The sequence below is a fragment of the Ailuropoda melanoleuca genome, chromosome 2, assembly GCF_002007445.2.
Source record: "Ailuropoda melanoleuca isolate Jingjing chromosome 2, ASM200744v2, whole genome shotgun sequence".
Classification (NCBI taxonomy): domain Eukaryota; kingdom Metazoa; phylum Chordata; class Mammalia; order Carnivora; family Ursidae; genus Ailuropoda; species Ailuropoda melanoleuca.
In genome coordinates, this window is record NC_048219.1 from 92,751,125 (window position 1) to 92,771,172 (window position 20,048).

At 37.8% G+C, this 20,048-nt stretch overlaps 1 pseudogene; it reads right to left on the reverse strand.

Moving 5' to 3' along the window:
* Positions 1–19,001: 19,001 nt before the first annotated feature.
* LOC100473155 lies at positions 19,002–19,760 on the reverse strand (annotated as a pseudogene).
* Positions 19,761–20,048: the final 288 nt, after the last annotated feature.

Sequence of the window (20,048 nt, forward strand, 5' to 3'; positions counted from 1 at the left end):
GGGAAGTTGGAATGAGAATAGAGGCATACCTCAGAGTTAGGGCAGGTTTTGTTCCAACCACTGTGATAAAGCGAATATTACAATGGAGGGAATCAAATGAATTTTTTGGTTAACTTGTGCATATAAAAGTTATGCTTACACTACACTGTAGTCTGTTATGTGTGTAATAGCCTTACATCTAAAAAAAACAATTACATACCTTAATTAAAAAATACTTTATGGCTAAAAAATGCTAACCATCATCTGAGTTTTCAGTGAGTTGTAATCACTGATCAAAGATTACCACAACACATATAGTAATAATGAAAAGGTTTCAAATATTGCAGAAATTACCAAAATGAGACTCAAAAATATGAAATGAGCAAATCCCGTTGGAAAAAAACGACACCAATGGACTTGCTCAATGCAGAGTTACCACAAACATTCAATTTGTAAAAAATGAGCATCTGTGAAGCACAGTAAAAGGAGGTATGTCTGTATCTTGATTGTATTTTGATTGTATTTGCTATTTGACCCATGACTGTGAAATAGCTTCTCCTCGTGGATGCTGGATTTACCTATTTTAGTAGGAGTGAAATGAAAAAGCTATCCTACTTTCAATTATGTTCAGAACTTATTTACTGTAATCGGAGCAGTAATCCTTTACGTTGTACATAAATGCCCATGGGTAGAATGTGATTGTGCAAATAAGCTAGAAACACTACTACTGATCTGAGTTTCTTAACTGCCTCTTTCAATCCTTAAGCTCAGCTCATCCTGAATTCATCTACCCCCTCTTCTATCCAACCTTCTAAATTTCATTGTGGTGTACCTGAGTGGCTCATTTGGTTAAGCATCCAACTCTTGGTTTTGGCTCAGGTCATGATTTAATGCATCATGGGATCAAGCCCTGTGTTGGGCTCCATGCTCAGCAGGGTGTTGGCTTGAAAGATTCTCTCCCTCTGCCTCTCCTCCTGCTCTCTCTCTCTCTCTTAAATAAATAAATAAATAAATAAATAAATAAATAAATAAATCTTTTTAAAAAGTCTTTAAGTCACTGTGAACTTGTACCACTGTCAGGGCTGAAAGGACTTCAAGCTGGATAAGACCTCCTGGGGAAATTAAACACTGACACTTACTGTGAGTCACTGGAAGCTAATGGGCATTCTTTCAGATGTCATCAGCACACCTAACAAGAATGAATAGGAATAGACAAATATGGGTTTTGAGATACAATGGGCAGACCACAAAAACAACAGTATTAACTTCTAAGCACATATCATGTGCTTGAGTATCATTAATCTTCCCCATCCATGGCACAGTCAAGAGTATAACTTTCATTTCTCAAGGAAAAGAAAAAATTAAACAAAACCTCTAGAAGGTGATGTAGCTAGGTTTCGGCTAACCTAATTCATCTCTGGTGGTGCAAGAACTGGATAGCTTAGCATTGCCTACCTTAAATATGCTCAGAACAATGACACTAGAGCCTGTAGTTGGGCAAAATCATCTAACGTAAAATCTATTTTAAAATAAAGTATTGTTATTCATGTAATTTATCGAATACTGTATTGAATGTGAGAAACAGAATGGTTGAATCGTACTGGCTGCTTATTCTCATGATCCTGTGGATGACGGGGAGCTATGCCTCAACACCACTGCCCAATATCCTGAGAGATTAAATGCTGCATATCATTAGTCCAAGGAAAGATCACAATTCAAAATTTGACATATGGTTTCTACTGAATGTACATTCCTTTCACACCATTGTTAAGTTGAAAAATCCTAAATAGAACCGTTGTAATCAGGGACCATCTGTATTAAATTCCTCTAACTCCAAAATGCAGTCTTTTTCCCACATGTCAGACTCTTGATTGTTAAATTGTGTTTTTCTAAGAGCTGAAGGAAGCAACAAATATTCAGAGAAGGCCACCTTTATTGTAGATTGCAGAAAATAAAAGAAGTGTATAATCAAGAGAAATGGATCTCAAAGCATGGGTAGGAGTCAGTTAGGTTAAATAGTTATTTTCTAGCATATGATTTTATTTTTCACCTTATTTTACTATATAGTTATATATATATATATATATAGTTATTTTTTTAATGATTGCCCTGGGGATTACAATCAACATCTTGATTTATAACAATCTAAGTTGAATTAATGCCAACTTAATCTCAATGGTAAACTGGAACATTTCCCCTAGATATCTCTATCCCCTTTCCCCTCCCTGCATCCATTGNCAGTCAAAACTAGAGGCTCTGACGGCCAGGGTCACCGAGGCAGAGGAACGCGTTAGCGAATTGGAGGATGGGTTAGTAGAAGAAAAAACGAAAATAGAAGCTGGTCTTAAAAAAATCCACGCCCACGAATGTAGATTACGGGAGATTACTGACTCTATGAAACGATCCAATGTCAGAATCATCGGCATCCCTGAAGGGGTGGAGAAAAACAGAGGTCTAGAAGAGATATTTGAACAAATTGTAGCTGAAAACTTCCCTAATCTAGCAAGGGAAACAAGCATTCGTGTCCAAGAGGCAGAGAGGACCCCATCCAAGCTCAACCAGGACAAACCTACGCCACGGCATGTCATAGTGCAATTCGCAAATATTAGATCCAAGGATACAGTATTGAAAGCGGCCAGGGCAAAGAAATTTCTCACGTACCAAGGCAAAGGTATCAGGATTACGTCAGACCTGTCTACAGAGACCTGGAATGAGAGAAAGGCTTGGGGGGGCATTTTTAAAGCTCTTTCAGAGAAAAACATGCAGCCAAGGATCCTTTATCCAGCAAAGCTGTCATTCAGAATTGATGGAGAAATAAAGACGTTCCAAAATCGCCAATCATTAACCAATTTCGTAACCACGAAACCAGCCCTACAGGAGATATTAAGGGGGGCTCTATAAAGGTAAAAAGGCCCCAAGAGTGATACAGAGCAGCAAGTCACAACCGATACAAAGACTTTAAAGAGAAATGGCATCATTAAAATCATATCTGTCAATAATCTCTATCAATCTAAATGGCTTAAACTCTCCCATAAAACGCCACAGGGTTGCAGATTGGATAAAAAGACATGACCCATCCATTTGCTGTCTACAAGAGACTCATTTTGAACCCAAAGATGCATTCAGACTTAGAGTAAGGGGATGGAGTACCATCTTCCACGCAAATGGACCTCAAAAGAAAGCTGGAGTAGCAATTCTCATATCAGATAGACTGGATTTTAAACTAGAGGCCATAGAGAGAGATACAGAAGGGCACTATATTATTCTTAAAGGAAGTATTCAACAAGTGGATATGACAATTATTAATATATATGCCCCCAACAGGGGAGCAGCAAGATACACAAGCCAACTCTTAACCAAAATAAAGAGACATATAGATAAGAACACAGTAATAGTAGGGGACCTCAACACCCCACTATCAGAAATAGACAGAACACCCTGGCAAAAACTAAGCAAAGAATCAAAGGCTTTGAATGCCATACTCGACGAGTTGGACCTCATAGATATATATAGAACACTACACCCCAGAACCAAAGAATACTCATTCTATTCAAATGCCCATGGAACATTCTCAAGAATAGATCATGCTCTGGGACACAAAACAGGTCTCAGCCAATACCAAAAGATTGAAATTATCCCCTGCATATTCTCAGACCACAACGCTCTGAAATTGGAACTCAACCACAAGGAAAAACCTGGAAGAAACTCAAACACTTGGAGGCTAAGAACCATCCTGCTCAAGAATGACTCGATAAACCAGGAAATCAAAAAACAAATTAAACAATTTATGGAGACCAACGAGAATGAATACACAACGGTCCAAAACCTATGGGATACTGCAAAGGCAGTCCTAAGGGGGAAATACATAGCCATCCAAGCCTCACTCAAAAGAATAGAAAAATCTAAAATGCAGTTTCTATATTCTCACCTCAAGAAACTGGAACAGCAACAGAGGGACAGGCCTAACCCACTGACAAGGAAGGAGTTGACCAAGATTAGAGCAGAAATCAATGAATTAGAGACCAGAACCACAGTAGAGCAGATCAACAGGACTAGAAGCTGGTTCTTTGAGAGAATCCATAAAATTGATAGACCACTGGCAAAACTTGTCCAAAAACAAAGAGAAAGGACTGAGATTATTAAAATTATGACTGAAAAGGGAGAGGTCACGACCAGCACCATTGAAATTGCAAGGATTATTAGAAACTTTTATCAACAGCTATATGCCAAAAAACTAAACAATCTGGAAGAGATGGAGGCCTTCCTGGAAACCTATAAACTACCAAGACTGAAACAGGAAGAAATAGATTTCTTAAATAGGCCAATTAACTATGAAGAAATTGAGTCAGTGATAAACAACCTTCCAAATAATAAAACTCCAGGCCCAGACGGTTTTCCTGGGGAATTCTACCAAACATTCAAAGAAGAAATAATACCTATTCTCCTAAAGCTATTTCAAAAAATAGAAACAGAAGGAAAGCTACCAAACTCATTCTATGAGGCTAATATTACCTTGATCCCCAAACCAGGCAAAGACCCCCTCAAAAAGGAGAATTACAGACCGATTTCTCTAATGAATATGGATGCCAAAATCCTCAACAAGATCCTTGCTAATAGAATCCAACAGTACATTAAAAGGATTATCCATCATGACCAAGTGGGATTCATACCTGGGATGCAAGCATGGTTCAACACTCGCAAATCAATCAATGTGATACATCATATCAACAAGAAAAGACTCAAGAACCATATGATCCTCTCAATTGATGCAGAAAAAGCATTTGACAAAATACAGCATCCTTTCCTGATTAAAACCCTTCAGAGTGTAGGAATAGAGGGTACATTTCTCAATCTCATAAAAGCCATCTATGAAAAGCCTACTGCAAGCATTATTCTCAATGGGGAAAAGCTGGAAGCCTTTCCCTTAAGATCAGGAACACGACAAGGATGCCCACTCTCGCCACTATTATTCAACATAGTACTAGAAGTCCTTGCAACAGCAATCAGAAGACAAAAAGGGATCAAAGGTATCCAAATCGGCAAAGAAGAAGTCAAACTGTCTCTCTTTGCAGATGACATGATACTCTATATGGAAAACCCAAAGGAATCCACTCCCAAACTATTAGAAGTTATAGAACAATTCAGTAAGGTGGCAGGATACAAAATCAATGCCCAGAAATCAGTTGCATTTCTATACACGAATAACGAGACTGAAGAAAGAGAAATTAGGGAATCCATCCCATTTACAATAACACCAAAAACCATACGTTACCTTGGAATTAACTTAACCAGAGACGTAAAGGACCTATATCCTAGAAACTATAGATCACTTTTGAAAGATATTGAGGAAGACATAAAAAGATGGAAAAATATTCCATGCTCATGGATTGGAAGAATTAACATAGTTAAAATGTCCATACTACCCAGAGCAATCTACACTTTCAATGCTATCCCGATCAAAATACCGAGGACATTTTTCAAAGAACTGGAACAAATAGTCCTTAAATTTGTATGGAACCAGAAAAGGCCCCGAATCTCCAAGGAACTGTTGAAAAGGAAAAACAAAGCTGGGGGCATCACAATGCCGGATTTCGAGCTGTACTACAAAGCTGTGATCACAAAGACAGCATGGTACTGGCACAAAAACAGACACATCGACCAATGGAACAGAATAGAGAACCCAGAAATGGACCCTCGGCTCTTTGGGCAACTAATCTTTGATAAAGCAGGAAAAAACATCCGGTGGAAAAAAGACAGTCTCTTCAATAAATGGTGCTGGGAAAATTGGACAGCTACATGCAAAAGAATGAAACTTGACCACTCTCTCACACCATACACAAAAATAAACTCCAAATGGATGAAAGACCTCAATGTGAGACAGGAATCCATCAAAATTCTAGAGGAGAACATAGGCAACAACTTCTATGACATCGGCCAGAGCAACCTTTTTCACGACACATCTCCAAAGGCAAGAGAAATAAAAGATAAAATGAACTTATGGGACTTTATCAGGATAAAGAGCTTCTGCACAGCCAAGGAAACAGTCAAAAAAACTAAGAGACAGCCCACGGAATGGGAGAATATATTTGCAAAGGACACCACAGATAAAGGACTGGTATCCAAGATCTACAAAGAACTTCTCAAACTCAATACACGAGAAACAAATAAACAAATCATAAAATGGGCAGAAGATATGAACAGACACTTTTCCAATGAAGACATACAAATGGCTAACAGACACATGAAAAAATGTTCAAAATCATTAGCCATCAGGGAAATTCAAATCAAAACCACACTGAGATACCACCTTACGCCAGTTAGAATGGCAAAGATAGACAAGGCAAGAAACAACAATTGTTGGAGAGGATGTGGAGAAAGGGGATCCCTCCTACATTGTTGGTGGGAATGCAAGTTGGTACAGCCACTCTGGAAAACAGTGTGGAGGTCCCTTAAAAAGTTAAAAATTGAGCTACCCTATGACCCAGCCATTGCACTACTGGGTGTTTACCCCAAAGACACAGACGTAGTGAAGAGAAGGGCCTTATGCACCCCAATGTTCATAGCAGCATTGTCCACAATAGCTAAATCGTGGAAAGAGCCAAGATGCCCTTCAACAGGTGACTGGATTAAGAAGTTGTGGTCCATATATACAATGGAATATTACTCAGCTATCAGAAAGAACGAATTCTCAACATTTGCTGCAACATGGAGGGCACTGGAGGAGATAATGCTAAGTGAAATAAGTCAAGCAGAGAAAGACAATTATCATATGATTTCTCTCATCTATGGAACGTAAGAACTAGGAAGATTGGTAGGGGAAGAAAGGGATAAAGAAAGGGGGGGTAATCAGAAGGGGGAATGAAACATGAGAAACTATGGACTATGAGAAACAAACTGAGGGCCTCAGAGGGGAGGGGGGGTGGGGGATTGGGATAGACCGGTGATGGGTAGTAAGGAGGGCACGTATTGCATGGTGCACTGGGTGTTATATGCAACTAATGGAGCATCGAACTTTACATTGGGAAATCCGGGGATCTACTGTATGGTGACTAACATATAATAAAAAATCATTAAAAACAAACAAACAAACAAAATGGGTCATAGACCTAAATGAAAAACTCAAAACCATAAAACATCTAGAAGATAATTTGGAAGAAAATCTAGGTGAGCTTGAGTTTGAGATGACTTTTAAATACAAAGCCAAAAGCATGAAAAAAATAACCAAAAACTTAGATGTCTTTAAAATTAAAAACTGCTCTGCAAGAAACACTGCTGAGACCATAAAAAGACAAGCCACAGACTTGGAGAAAAACCTCTCTCTCATATATATAAATGGGCGAAAGATCTGACAAACAACTTATCAAGGAAAATATACAGATGGCAAATAAGCATTTGAAAGATGCCCAACATTGTATGTAAATAGGGAACTGCAAATTAAAACGACAGTGAGACACCACTATGCACCTATGAGAATGGCAAAAATCTAAAACACTGGCAATGCCATATGCTGGTGAGGATGTGCAACAAGAGGAATTCTTATTTATTGTTGGTGGAAACACAAACTGGTACAGCCACTTTTTAAGACAGTTTGGTAGTTTCTTACAAACTAAACATAATCTTACCATGCAATCCAACAATCATGGTCCTTGATATTTTCCCAAATGTAAACTTATAGTCACACGAAAACCTGCACGCAGATTTTTTTTAAGAAGTAGGCTCCATGCCCAGCACACAGGCCAATACAGGGCTTGAACTCACAACACGGAGATCATGATCTGAGCCCATATCAGGAGTCAGAGTCCTAATTGAGTGAGCCACCCAGGTGCCCCAGTTTTGGTAACTATAAAGAAAGCTGCTCGATACAGGGGCACCTGGGTGGCTCAGCTAGTCAAGCATCAAACTCTGGATCTCAGCTTAGGTCTTGATCTCAGGGTTGTAAGATGAAACCCCAAGTCAGGCTCTGTGCTGGGCATGGATTCTTTCTCTCCCTCTGCCCCTCCCTCCACTTTCTCCCCCTCTATAAAAATAAAATAAAATAAAATAAAATAAAATAAAATATATAATTACCAAAACTTGGAAGCAACCAAGAAGTTCTTTAAGAGGTTAATGGAGAAACAAACCATGGGACATCCAGACAATCGATTATTCTTCATTAATGAAATGAAATGAGCTATCAAGCCATAAAAAAACATGGAGAAACTTAAATTCATATTGCTTAGTGAAATAAGCCAGTTTGAAAGTTTGCATACTGTATGATTCCAATTATATGACATTTTTAGAGAAGCAAAAATATGGAGACAGTAAAAGCATTAGTGGTTGCTAAGGCTCAAAGGGAGGGAGGGATGAGTTGGTGAACCACAGGGGATTTTTTAGGGCAGTGAAACTATTTTCTGTGATACCGTAAGGTTGAATACATGTCATTATACATTTGTCAAGACCCATACAATGTCCAACCCAAAGATTGAGCTCTAATGTAAACCGTGGACTTTAGTTAGTAACAATGTATCAATATTGACTCATCAGTTGTAACAAATGTACCAAGCCAACACAGGATCTTAGCAAGAGAGGAAACTGGGAGTGGGGAGAGAAATACATGGGAACTCTGTGTCTTCAATTCAATTTTTCTGTAAAACACAAACTCCTTAAAAAGTTTGTTTTTATTTTTTTAAGTTTTTATTTTAACTACAGTTAGTTAACACACAGTGCTACATTAGTTTCAGGTATACAAAACAGTGATTCAACAAATCCATACAACACCCCATCATCTATTTCACCCATCCCCCAATGCACCTCCCCTTTGGTAATCATCAGTTTGTTCTCTATAATTAAGATTTTGTTTCTTGGTTTGTCTCTCGCTCTCTCTTTTATCCCCCTTTGCTCATAATTTGTTTCTTAAACTTCGCCTGTGTGAAATCATATAGTATTTGTCTTTTTCAGACTTATTTCACTTAGCATTATACTCTCTAGCTCCATCCATGTCATTGCAAATGGCAAGAATTCATTCTTTTTTTATGGCTGAATAAACATCCCATTGTATATATATACCACGTCCTCTTTATCCATTTATCAATCGATGGACACAGGCTGCTTCCATAACTTGGCTGTTGTAAATAATACTGCAGGAAACATAGGGGTAACTGTATCCCTTTGAATTAATGGTTTGGGGTTTTTTTTTCATTCTTTGGGTAAATACCCAGTAGTGAGATTGCTGGATCATAGGGTAGTTCTATTTTTAACTTTTTGAAGAAGCTGCATACTGTTTGCATTCCTACCAACAGTGCACCAGGGTTCCTTTTTCTCCATATCCTTGCCAACACCTGTTGTTTCTTGTGTTGTTGATTCTCATTTAGCGTGATACTCTGTAGCTCCATACACGTTATTGCAAATGGCAAGATTTCATTCTTTCTTATGGCTGAGCAATATTCCATTGTATATATATATGACATCTTCTTTATCCATTCTTCACTTAATGGACATTTGGGCTCTTCCATAATTTGGCTATTGTTGATAATGCTGCTATAAACATTGGGTTGCGTGTGTCCCTTCTAATCTGTATCTTTGTATCCTTTGGGTAAATACCTAGCAGTGCAGTTGCTGGATCCTATGGCAGTTCTGTTTTTAACATTTTGAGGAACCTCCATGCTGTTTTCTAAAGTGGCTGCACCAGCTTGCATTCTCACCAACAGTGTAAAAAAATTTCCCCTTTCTCCATATCCTCACCAATATTTGTTGTTTCCTCTGTTGTTCATTTTAGCCATTCCGACAGGTGTGAGGTGATATCTCATTGTAGTTTTGTTTGCCTTTCCCTGATGATAAGTGATGATGAGCATCTTTTCATGTGTCTGTTGGTCATCTGTATGTCTTCTTTGGAGAAATGTCTATTCATGACTTCTGCTCATTTTTTTTAAATTTGCAAATATCTTCTCCCATTCCATAGGTTGCCTTTTAATTTTGTTGTTTTCTTGCTTGTGCAGAAGCTTTTGATGTTGATGTAATAACAATAGTTTATTTTGCTTTTGTTTCCCTTGCCTCAGGAGACCTATCTAGAAAAAAGTTGCTCTGGCCAATATCAGAGAATTTACTGCCTGTGTTCTATGATTTTTTATGGTTTCAGGTCTCCAATCCTTTTTGAATTTATTTTTGTGGGTGGTGTAAGAAGGTGGTCCAGTTTGATTCTTTTGCATGTTGCTGTCCAGTTTTCCCAACATCATTTGTTGAAGAGATGGTCTTCTTCCTGAGTATTCTTTACTGCTTTGTCAAAGATTAATTGACCATGTAATTGTGGGTTTATTTCTGCATTTTCTATTCTGTTCCACTGATTTATGTGTCTATTTTTGTGCCAGTATTATACTACTTTAATTACTACAGCTTAATAATATAACTTGATGTCTGGAATTGTGATGCCTCCAGCTTTGCTTTTCTTTTTTCAAGATTGCTTTGGCTATTCAGGGTCTTTTTTGGTTCCATACAAATTTTAGCATTGTTTGTTCTAACTCTGTGCTAAATGCTGTTGGTATTTTGTTAGGGTTTGCATTAAACGTGTAGGTTGTTTTGGGTAGTATAGACATTTCAACGGTATTTGTTCTTCCAATCCATGAGCATAGAATATCTTTCCATTTTTTCTGTCCTTTTCAATTTCTTTCATCAGTGTTTTATAGTTTTCAGAGTAGAGATCTTTCCCCTCTTTGGTTAGGTTTATTCCTAGATATCTTATAATTTTTGGTACAGTTGTAAATGGGATTGTTTCCTTAATTTCTCTTTCTGCTGCTTCATTATTGCTGTATAGAAATGCAACAGATTTCTGTACGTTGATTTTGTATCCTGTGGTTTTACTAAATTTGTTTATCAGTTCTAGCAGTTTTTTGGTGGGGTTTTTTGGGTTTTCTATATATCGTATCATGTCATTTGCAAATAATGACAGTTTTGCTTCTTCCTTACTGACTTGGATGTCTTTTATATCTTTTTGTTGTCTGTTTGCTGTGGCTAGGGATCCAGTACTGTGTTGAAGAAAAGTGGTGAGAGTGGACATCCTTCTCTTGTTCCTACCTTAGAAGAAAAATCTCTTGGTTTTTTCCCCATTAAGGATCATGTTAGCTGTGGGTTTTTCATATATGACCTTTATCATGTTGAGATACATTAGCTCGAAACCTACTTTGCTGAGGTTTTTATCATGAATGGATGTTGTACTTTTTCAAATGCTTTTTCTGCATCAATTGAAATGATCTAATGGTTCTTATCCTTTCTCTTATCACATTGATTGATTTGTGACTATTGAACCACCTTTGCAACCCAGTAATAAATCCCATTTAATTGTGGTGAATGCTTTTTAAAAAAAATGTATTGTGGGATTAGGTGTGCTAGTATTTTGTTGAGGGTTTTTGCATCTATGTTCATCAGAGATATTGTCCTGTAATTTTCTGTGTGTGTGTGTGTGTGTGTGTGTGTGAGGTGTCTTTATCTGGTTTTGGTATCAGGGTAATGTTGGCCTCATAGAATGAATTTGGAAGTTTTCCTTCCCTTTCTATTTTTTAGAATAGTTTGAGAAGAATAGGTATTAACTCTTCTTTAAATGTTTGTCAGAATTCGCCTGTGAAGCCTTCTGGTCCTGGACTTTCCTTTGTTGAAAGTTTTAAAATTACTGATTCAGTTTCTTTGCTGGATTTCAGTCTGTTCAAATTTTCTATTTCTTTCTGTTTCAGTTTTGCTAGGTTTTATGTTTCTAGGAATTTATTCATTTCTTTCAGGTTGTACAATTTGTTGGCATATAATTTTTTATATTATTCTCTTATAATTGTATTTCTCTGGTGTTAGTTGTTTTTTCTCCTCTCTCATTTGTGATTTTATTTATTTGTGATTTTATTTATTTGATTTTATTTCTTTCTTTCTTTATTGATATTATTTATTTATTTATTCTCTTTTTTTCTTGATAAGTCTGGCTAGGGGTTTATCAATTTTATTGATTTTTTTCAAAGAACCAGTTCCTGGATTCATTGATCTATTCAATTGTGGATTTTTTAATAAAAATTTTGGGTTTTTTTGTTTCTATTATTTATTTCTGCTCTAATCTTATTTATTTCCTTCCTTCTGCTGGCTTTAGGCTTTATTTGTTGTTCTTTTTCTACCTTTTCTAGGTGTAAGTTTATGTTGTGTATTTGAGATTTTTCTTACTTCTTGAGGTAGGCCTATATTGCTATAAATGTCCCTCTTAGCACCACTTCTGCTGCATCCCAAAGGTTTTGGACCATTGTGTTCCACTTTTGTTTCCATGTACTTTTTAATTTTTCTTTTATTTCCTGGTTGACCCATTCATTGTTTAGTAGCATGTTATTTAACCTCTGTGTATTTGTGGTCTTTCCAGATTTTTTTTCTTGTGGTTGACTTCTGGTTTCATAACATTGTGGTAAGAAAAGATGCATGGTATTTGGGCTCCAAACTCAACAGTGATTCTCCTTCTCCTTCTCCCCCTGCCGCTCCCCGTACTCATGCTCTCTCTCTCTCTAGCTCTCTCAAAATAATAAATAAAATCTTTAAAAAAAAAGAGAAGAACAAAAAGAAAAGATGCATGGTATGATTTCAGTCTTCTTGAATTTGTTGAAGCTTGTTTTGTGAGCTAGTATGTGATCTATTCTAGAGAATGTTCCATGTGCACTTGAAAAGAATCTGTATTCTATGTTTTTTTAGGGTGGAATATTCTGAATATATCTGTTAAATCTATCTGGTCCAGTGTGTCATTGAAAGCCACTGTTTCCTTGTTGATTTTCTGTTTAGATGATCTGTCCACTGATGAAAGCAGAGCGCTAAAATCCCCTATATTATTGTATTATTATGGATCAGTTTTTTATGCTATTAACTGTTCTACATATTTGGGTGCTCCCATGTTGGGTGCATAAATATTTACAATTGTTATATCTTCTTGTTGGATTGTTCTCCTTATTATTATATAATATCTTTCTTCATCTCTTTTTACAGCCTTTGAAGATCTGTTTTCTCTGATATTAGTATGGCTACTCTGGCTTGCTTTTGATATCCATTTGCATGGTAAATATTTCTCCATCCCCTGTAATGAGTCTCTTGTAGGTAGCATATTGATGGGTCTTGTTTTTTAATCTATTCTGACACTCTGTTTTTTTGATTGGAGTGTTTAGTCCATTTACATTCAAAGTAATCATTGATAGATATGTATTGCCATTTTATTATTAATTTTGTGGCTGTTTCTGAAGATTTTCTCTGATCCTTTTTCTTTCTCTTTGTCATGGTTTGCTGGTTTTCTTTACTGATATATTTGGATTTCTTTTTCTTCGTTCTTTGCATATTTATTAGTGGTTTCGATTGTTACCATTAGGCTTTTATATAACTTCTTCTGCAAATAGCAGTCTATATCCAGTTGATGTTCAGGGTGCCTGTGTGGCTCAGATGGTTAAGCATCTGCCTTCATCTAAGGTCATGATCCTGGAATCAAGCCCCACATTGGGCTCCTTGCTCAGTGGGGAGTCTGCTTCACCTCTCCCTCTCCTGTTCCCCCTGCTTGTGCTCTCTCACTCTCTCTGTCAAATAAATAAATAAAATCTTAAAAAAAATAAATTCAGTTGATAGTCATTTAAGTTTGAATCCATTCTTTACTCTGCCCTATGTTTTAGGTATATGGTGTCATATTTTACATTCTTTTGTTTTGTTAGTTCCTTGACTGATTTTTTACAGAAATACTAATTTTTACTGCTTTTGTGTTTCCTACTTTCACACTATCACTTTTGCTCTTTCGTTTCCACTCAGAGTACCCTTTAATATTTCTTGCAGAGCTGGTTGAGTGGTTGTGAACTCCTTTAGTTTTTGTTTTTCTGATAAACTCTTTATCTCTCCTTCTATTATGAATGATAGCCTTGCTGGATAGAGTATTCTTAGCTGTAGATTTTTCCCAGTCAGCACTTTGACTATATCATGCCACTCCCTTCTGGCTTGGAAAGTTTCTGCTGAAAAATCCCCCAATAGTTTTAGAGGGTTTCCCTTGTATGTTACTTTTTTTTTTTCTGCTGCTTTAAAAAATTTTTTTCTTTATCACTATAGTTTGCCCATTTAATTACAATATGTCTTGGTGTGGATCTGCTTTTGTTGATTTTCTGGGGGGTTCTCTGTGCTTCCTGGATCTGGATATCTGTTTCCTTGCCCAGGTTAGGTAAGTTTTCAGCTTTTATTTCTTGAAATAAATTTTCTGCCCCCTTTTCTCTCTCTTTTTCTTCTGAGACTCCTATAATGTGAATGTTATTACATTTGATGGAGTCACTGGGTTCCCTAACTTTATTCTTATATTTACATAATTCTTATTTCTCTCTTTTGTTCAGCTCGATTACTTTCCATTACTCTATCTTTTAGGTCATTAATTCACTCTTCTGCTCTTCCAGCCTGCTTTTAATTCCATCAAATGTGTTTTTAATCTCATTTTTTGTACTCTTCACCTCTGACGGGTACTTTTTTGTCCCTATGTTAAGGGCCTCACTGATGTCTTCCACTCTTCCAAGTCTAGTAGATTTCTCTTATGATCATTGCTTTAAACTCTCCATCAGGCATGTTACTTCTATCTGTTTCACTTCAATCTCTGGCTGCAGCTTTGTCCTCTTCTTGCATTTGGGACAAATTTCTCTGCCTTTTCATTTTATTTGCGTCTCTGTACCTGTTTCTCTGTGTTAGAACAGTCAGCTACATCTTCTGATCTTGAGGGTAATGGCCTTATGGAGAAGAGGTCCTGTAGTGTCCCTGACATGTAGTGTTCCCTGTTCCCCAGGGCCTGATCCTCCCAGGAGTATCTCCAATGTGTGCTGCATGCACTCTGCTGTTTTGTCCTGGCTGCTTTATCCTTCAGGCCAGTTGTGAGCAAAGGCTCTCTTTGCCCGCTGTGGGCAGTTTTTTGTCCCTGGTCTGAATGTGGTGCATTTTAACTAGGTGTGCTCCAGTCTGCTTGTGCAATGAGACCTGTCACCACCATCACAAGGACCAAAGCTCCACAAAATTCCCAAATCTGGATGTGTGGTATGAGCAGGGGTTTGGACCAGTCTGCTGGAGGAGATGGCCCTTGGTGCTGGGACTGAGGCAAGCATGACTAGAAAGGGTGATTCCACCAGTGGGGGGGGGGGGCTAGGGCTTGCTAATGAGTGTCAGTGCTGTACTCATTCCTGCAGGTGGCCCTGTGCTTATATGAGGGGCGGGGGTGGGGAATGGCACCTGCCAGTTCCTTTGTTCCCAGAAGGGTCTATTCATGAACACTGCTTCTCTGGGACATGGTCCAAAATGAGCAAATAACAGCCCCCCCCACCCCGTGTGTCCCAGGTGCTGTTCAGATTGCTGTTTCCACATTGTATGTCTATAGGCTATTTGCCTTGCCTTCTCTCCAAGAGCAGCCTTGATGCCTCTGGGCTCTCCCCAGGCACCAAGCCCACTGACCTTAAGACTTCAGACTAAATTTAAGCCCTACTGGTTGCTAGACTCATGACATTTAGGCCCACTCACTTTCCAAGCCAATTTCTATGAGGATTCATTTTCTCTGTGTGCTCCCCTGTGTGTTAGTCTCTCTCTTGCTCTTCTTCTTAACCAAGATACGTTTCTCTCCCAAACCACATCTCAGCACTTCCTGCCTTCTTCAACGTGACCTCTTCTTTCCATTTGTTTGTTTGTTTTTAAAGATTTAATTTTCTTTATTTGAGAGAGCAGGAGAGATCATGTGTGTGTGTGTGTGGGGGGAAGGGCAGAGGGAGAGGGAGAAGCAACTCCCACTGAGCAGGGACCACAATCTGGGGTTCAATCCCAGGACCCTGGGATCATGACCTGAGCTGAAGGCAGATGCTTAACTGACTGAACCACCCAGGCACCCCCTCTTCTCTCCCTTTAGTTATAGAGTTTGTTTTGCCAGTCTTCAGGTTGATTTCTGGGGTATTTAGGATGATTTGATAGTTATCTAGCTGTGTTCACAGGATGAGGTGAGCCTCAGGTCCTCCTATTCCACCACCATCTTTCCTCTCTCCTATTAAAATTTTTAAATATGGCAGCTATTTTATGCTCCCCCTTCAATTAATTTGCTGATTTGCTGCATCTGGAGGCTTCATAGGAGACTGGAGTGTTTTTAAATAGTAGAACCTAATCTCCCTTAGTCTTAGGTATCTGGGAGACAAAATCCTATCCAGAAAAAGGACTTAGCTCAAACAAAGTGCCAATCTCTTTCATAAAATACTTGACAAGTTTGGAAGCAGCCTGGGGTAGGAACTGAAGAGCAGAGTTTAAAACTGCGAGGAGGAAGAACAACATTCTGCATCTTTGGGGTGGACAAAGTAGACCCATCAGGCTCTCAGTCCAAAGCTGAGGGTGTCTCATCATCATTTGAAATGAGATGGGGTCTGATTCTAACTACAACTGAGGTTAAGCTTTATCCAGCATAGTTATTTTTTTTATTATTGAAATATAATGGATATATAACATTATATTTTGTTCAGGTGTAGAGCATAGTGATCTGATATTTGCATACATTACAAAATTATCTCCAAAGTAAGTGCAGTTACTAGCTGTCACCACATAGTTAATACAATATTATTGACTATATTCCCCATGCTGTACATTATATCCCCATGACTTACTTATTTTATAACTGAAAATTTATTCTTCTTGATTCTCTTCACCCATTTCACCCTTCCAGAAATCCCCTTTACCCCTTGCAGTCACCAATCTGTTCTCTATATTTATGAATCTGGGTTTTATTTTGTTTGTTTGTTTGTTTGTTTTGTCAATCCCACCTATAAGTGAAATCATGCAGTATTTGTCTTTCTCTGACTTATTTCACTTAGAATAATACCTGCTAAGTCCATCTGTTAATGCACATAGTAAGATTTCATTCTTTTTTAGGGGTGAGTGGTATTCTATTGTGTGTATATGCCACATCATCTTCATCCATGGACACTTAGGTTGTTTCCATATCTTGACCATTGTAAATGATGCTTCAGTGAACACAAGGGTGCATATATCTTTTTTTAATTAGTGTTTTCATTTTCTTCAGATAGATACCCAGTAGTAGAATTCCTAGATCATATGGTAATTCTATTTTAATTTGAGGAGCCTTATATTGTTTCCCATAGTGGCTGCACCTATTTACATTCCCACCAACAGTAAGTCAGGGTTCCCTTTTCTCCACATCCTCGCCAGTACTTGCTATTTCTTGTCTTTTTGATGATAGCCATTCTGACAGGTGTTATACATTTCACTGTGGTTTTTATTTGTATTTCCCTGATGATTTGTATTCCCCTGATGTTGAACACCCTTCATATGGCATTGAACACCATATCTGTATGTCTTCTTTTGAAAAATTTCTATTCAGATTCTCCACCCTTTTAAAAAATCAAATTGTTTTTTGGCATTGAGTTATATGAGTTCTTTATATATTTAGGATATTAACCACTTATTGAATGTATGACTTGCAAATATCTTCTCCCATTCAGTAGGTTGCTTCTTCATTTTGTTGATAGTTTCCTTCACTGTGCAGAAGCTTCTTAGTTCAGTGTAGTTTCATTTGTTTAGTTTTGTTTTTGTTTCCTTTGCCTTTGCAGTCAAAGCAAAAAAAAAAATCACTAAGACCAATGCCAAGGAGTTTATGACCTATGTTTCCTTCTAGAAGTTTTATGGTTTCAGGTCTTACATTGAAGTCTTTAATCCATTTGATTAAATTTTTGTGTATGGTGTAAGATAGTGGTCCAGGTTCATTCTTTTTCTTTTTTTTTTTATTAGAAAAATTTTTTAAAAAATAAGCTCCATGCCCTGTGTGGAACCCGAGGTGGGGCTTGAACTCATGGCCCTGTGAGCAAGACCTGAGCTGAGATCAAGAGTCAGACACTTAACTCACTGAGCCACCCAGGTGCCCCAGGTTCATTCATTTGCATGTAATTGTCTAGTTTTTCCAACACCATTTTTTGAAAAGACTGTCTTTTTCCCCATTATACAATATTCTTGCCTCCTTTGCTGTAGGTTAATTGATCATATAGGTGTGGATCTATTTTGGCACTCTCCTGTACTTTTGATCTACATGTCTATTTTTGTGCTAGTATCATGCTGTTTTGACTACTATAGCTTTGTAGTATATCATGAAATCTGAGATTGTGGTACCTCCAGCATTGTTCTTTTTTCTCAAGACTGCTTTATCTATTCAAAGTCTTTTGTGGCTCCATACAAGTTTTTAATTTTTAAAATATTTTTTAAAAGTTTTTACTTAAGGGGCACCTGGATAGCTCAGTGTGTTAAGCATTGAAATCAACCTCAGCCCAGGTCTCGATCTCAGGGTTGTGAGTTCAAACCCCACATTGGGCTCCATGCTGGGTGTGTAGCCTACTGAAAAAAAAAAGTTTTTACTTAAATTCCATTTAGTTCACATACAGAGTAATATGAATTTCAGGTGTACAATATAGTGATTCAACACTTTCATACAACTCCTGGTGCTCATCACAACAAAGACATTCTTTGATCCCCAAAACCTATTTAACCCATCCCCCCACCCGCCTCCCCTCCAGTAAACATAAATATGTCTCTGTAGTTAAGAGTCTGCTTCTTTGTTTGCCTCTCTCTCTTTTCCCCCTTCCCATTTTTTTGTTTCTTAAGTTCCACATGACTGAAATCATATGGTATTTGTCTTTCTCTCACTGACTTATTTTGCTTAGTGTAATACTCTCTATACAAATTTTCTAATTATTTGTTCCAGTTCTGTGAAAAATGCTGTTTGTATTGATAAGGATAGCATTGAATCTGTAGATTGCTTTGGGTAGTATGGACATTTTAATTATATTAATTCTTTTAATCCATGGCCGTGTCATACCTTTCTGTTTGTTCTGGTCATCTTCAATTTCTTTCATTAGTGTCTTATAGTTTTCAGAGTATAGGTCTTTCCACCCCTTTGGTTTAATTTATTCTTAGGTGTTTTTTGGTGTAATATTATTTATTTATTTATTTTAAAGAGAACTTTTCATGTTACTTTAACATACAGAAAATTCAACAGCATCCACTCAGTCCAGCTTGGTGGCCAGTTCTTTAGCTTTTGCTTTTTCCAACTTGGCAACACGACCCACTGACTTTGGACCTAGGACATTGCCTCCCTAATGGCAGTGGATCTCACCATATCTGTCATTGTAATTGGTCTTAATAGCTTCCACCAGCTTAGCCAGAGTTCCTTGGTCTTCCAAGTTAACCTCTGTGAAGGTGACAATGCTGAAGGTCTTCTTGTGGACCAGACACTCCAACTCAGCATTCCACTTGATAACGCAGTAGGGAACCCCCATTTTATGAAACGGGGCAGGCAGGAAGAAAACCAGCTCAATGGGATCCACAGCATGTGCCATCACTACCTGCTGAGTCCTTTTGTTTTCCTTTGGTGACAGTATTAGCTCAAAGGACAGGTGGCCTCTTAGTGAGGACAACCCATTTGCCAGCAGATTTCTTCTCAGCCTGGTCCAACAATCTCATTGTAAATAATGCTTCAGTGAACAGTTGAGTAGCTGGCAGTCCAAGCCCTGGGTGAACTGGTTAATCGCAGGAGGCACTTTTAGACATTTATAGAAAATAGCCCTTTGCCACTGTAACTGGATGTAGCAGGGACATTTGACAATGCAGGTGAGGTCCTTTTGGAGCTGGATGTGTTGTCCAATACCAAAATTCTTGGGTCTTTTCTCAAACAGGGGACTGACCATCTTCTTAGCCTCCTGCTTCTTCACAACAGCAGGGGCCAGGACCACCTTCTTCCCATTAGCCTTCTTTCCTTTTGGCATCTTGGATGGCTGGAGGAGAGAGTCGTGTAATTTTAAATGGGATTGTTTTCTTAATTTCCCTTTCTGCTACTGTATAGAAATGGAATAGATTTCTGTATATTAATTTTGTGTCCTGTAACTTTACTGAATTCATTTATTAGTTCTAATAGATTTTTTGTGGAGTCTTTAGGGTTTTCTATATATAGTATGTCATCTGCAAATAGTGACAGTTTTACTCCTTCTTTACCAATGTGGATGGATACCTTTTATTTATTATTTTTTTTATCTGATTGCTGCAGCCAAGACTGC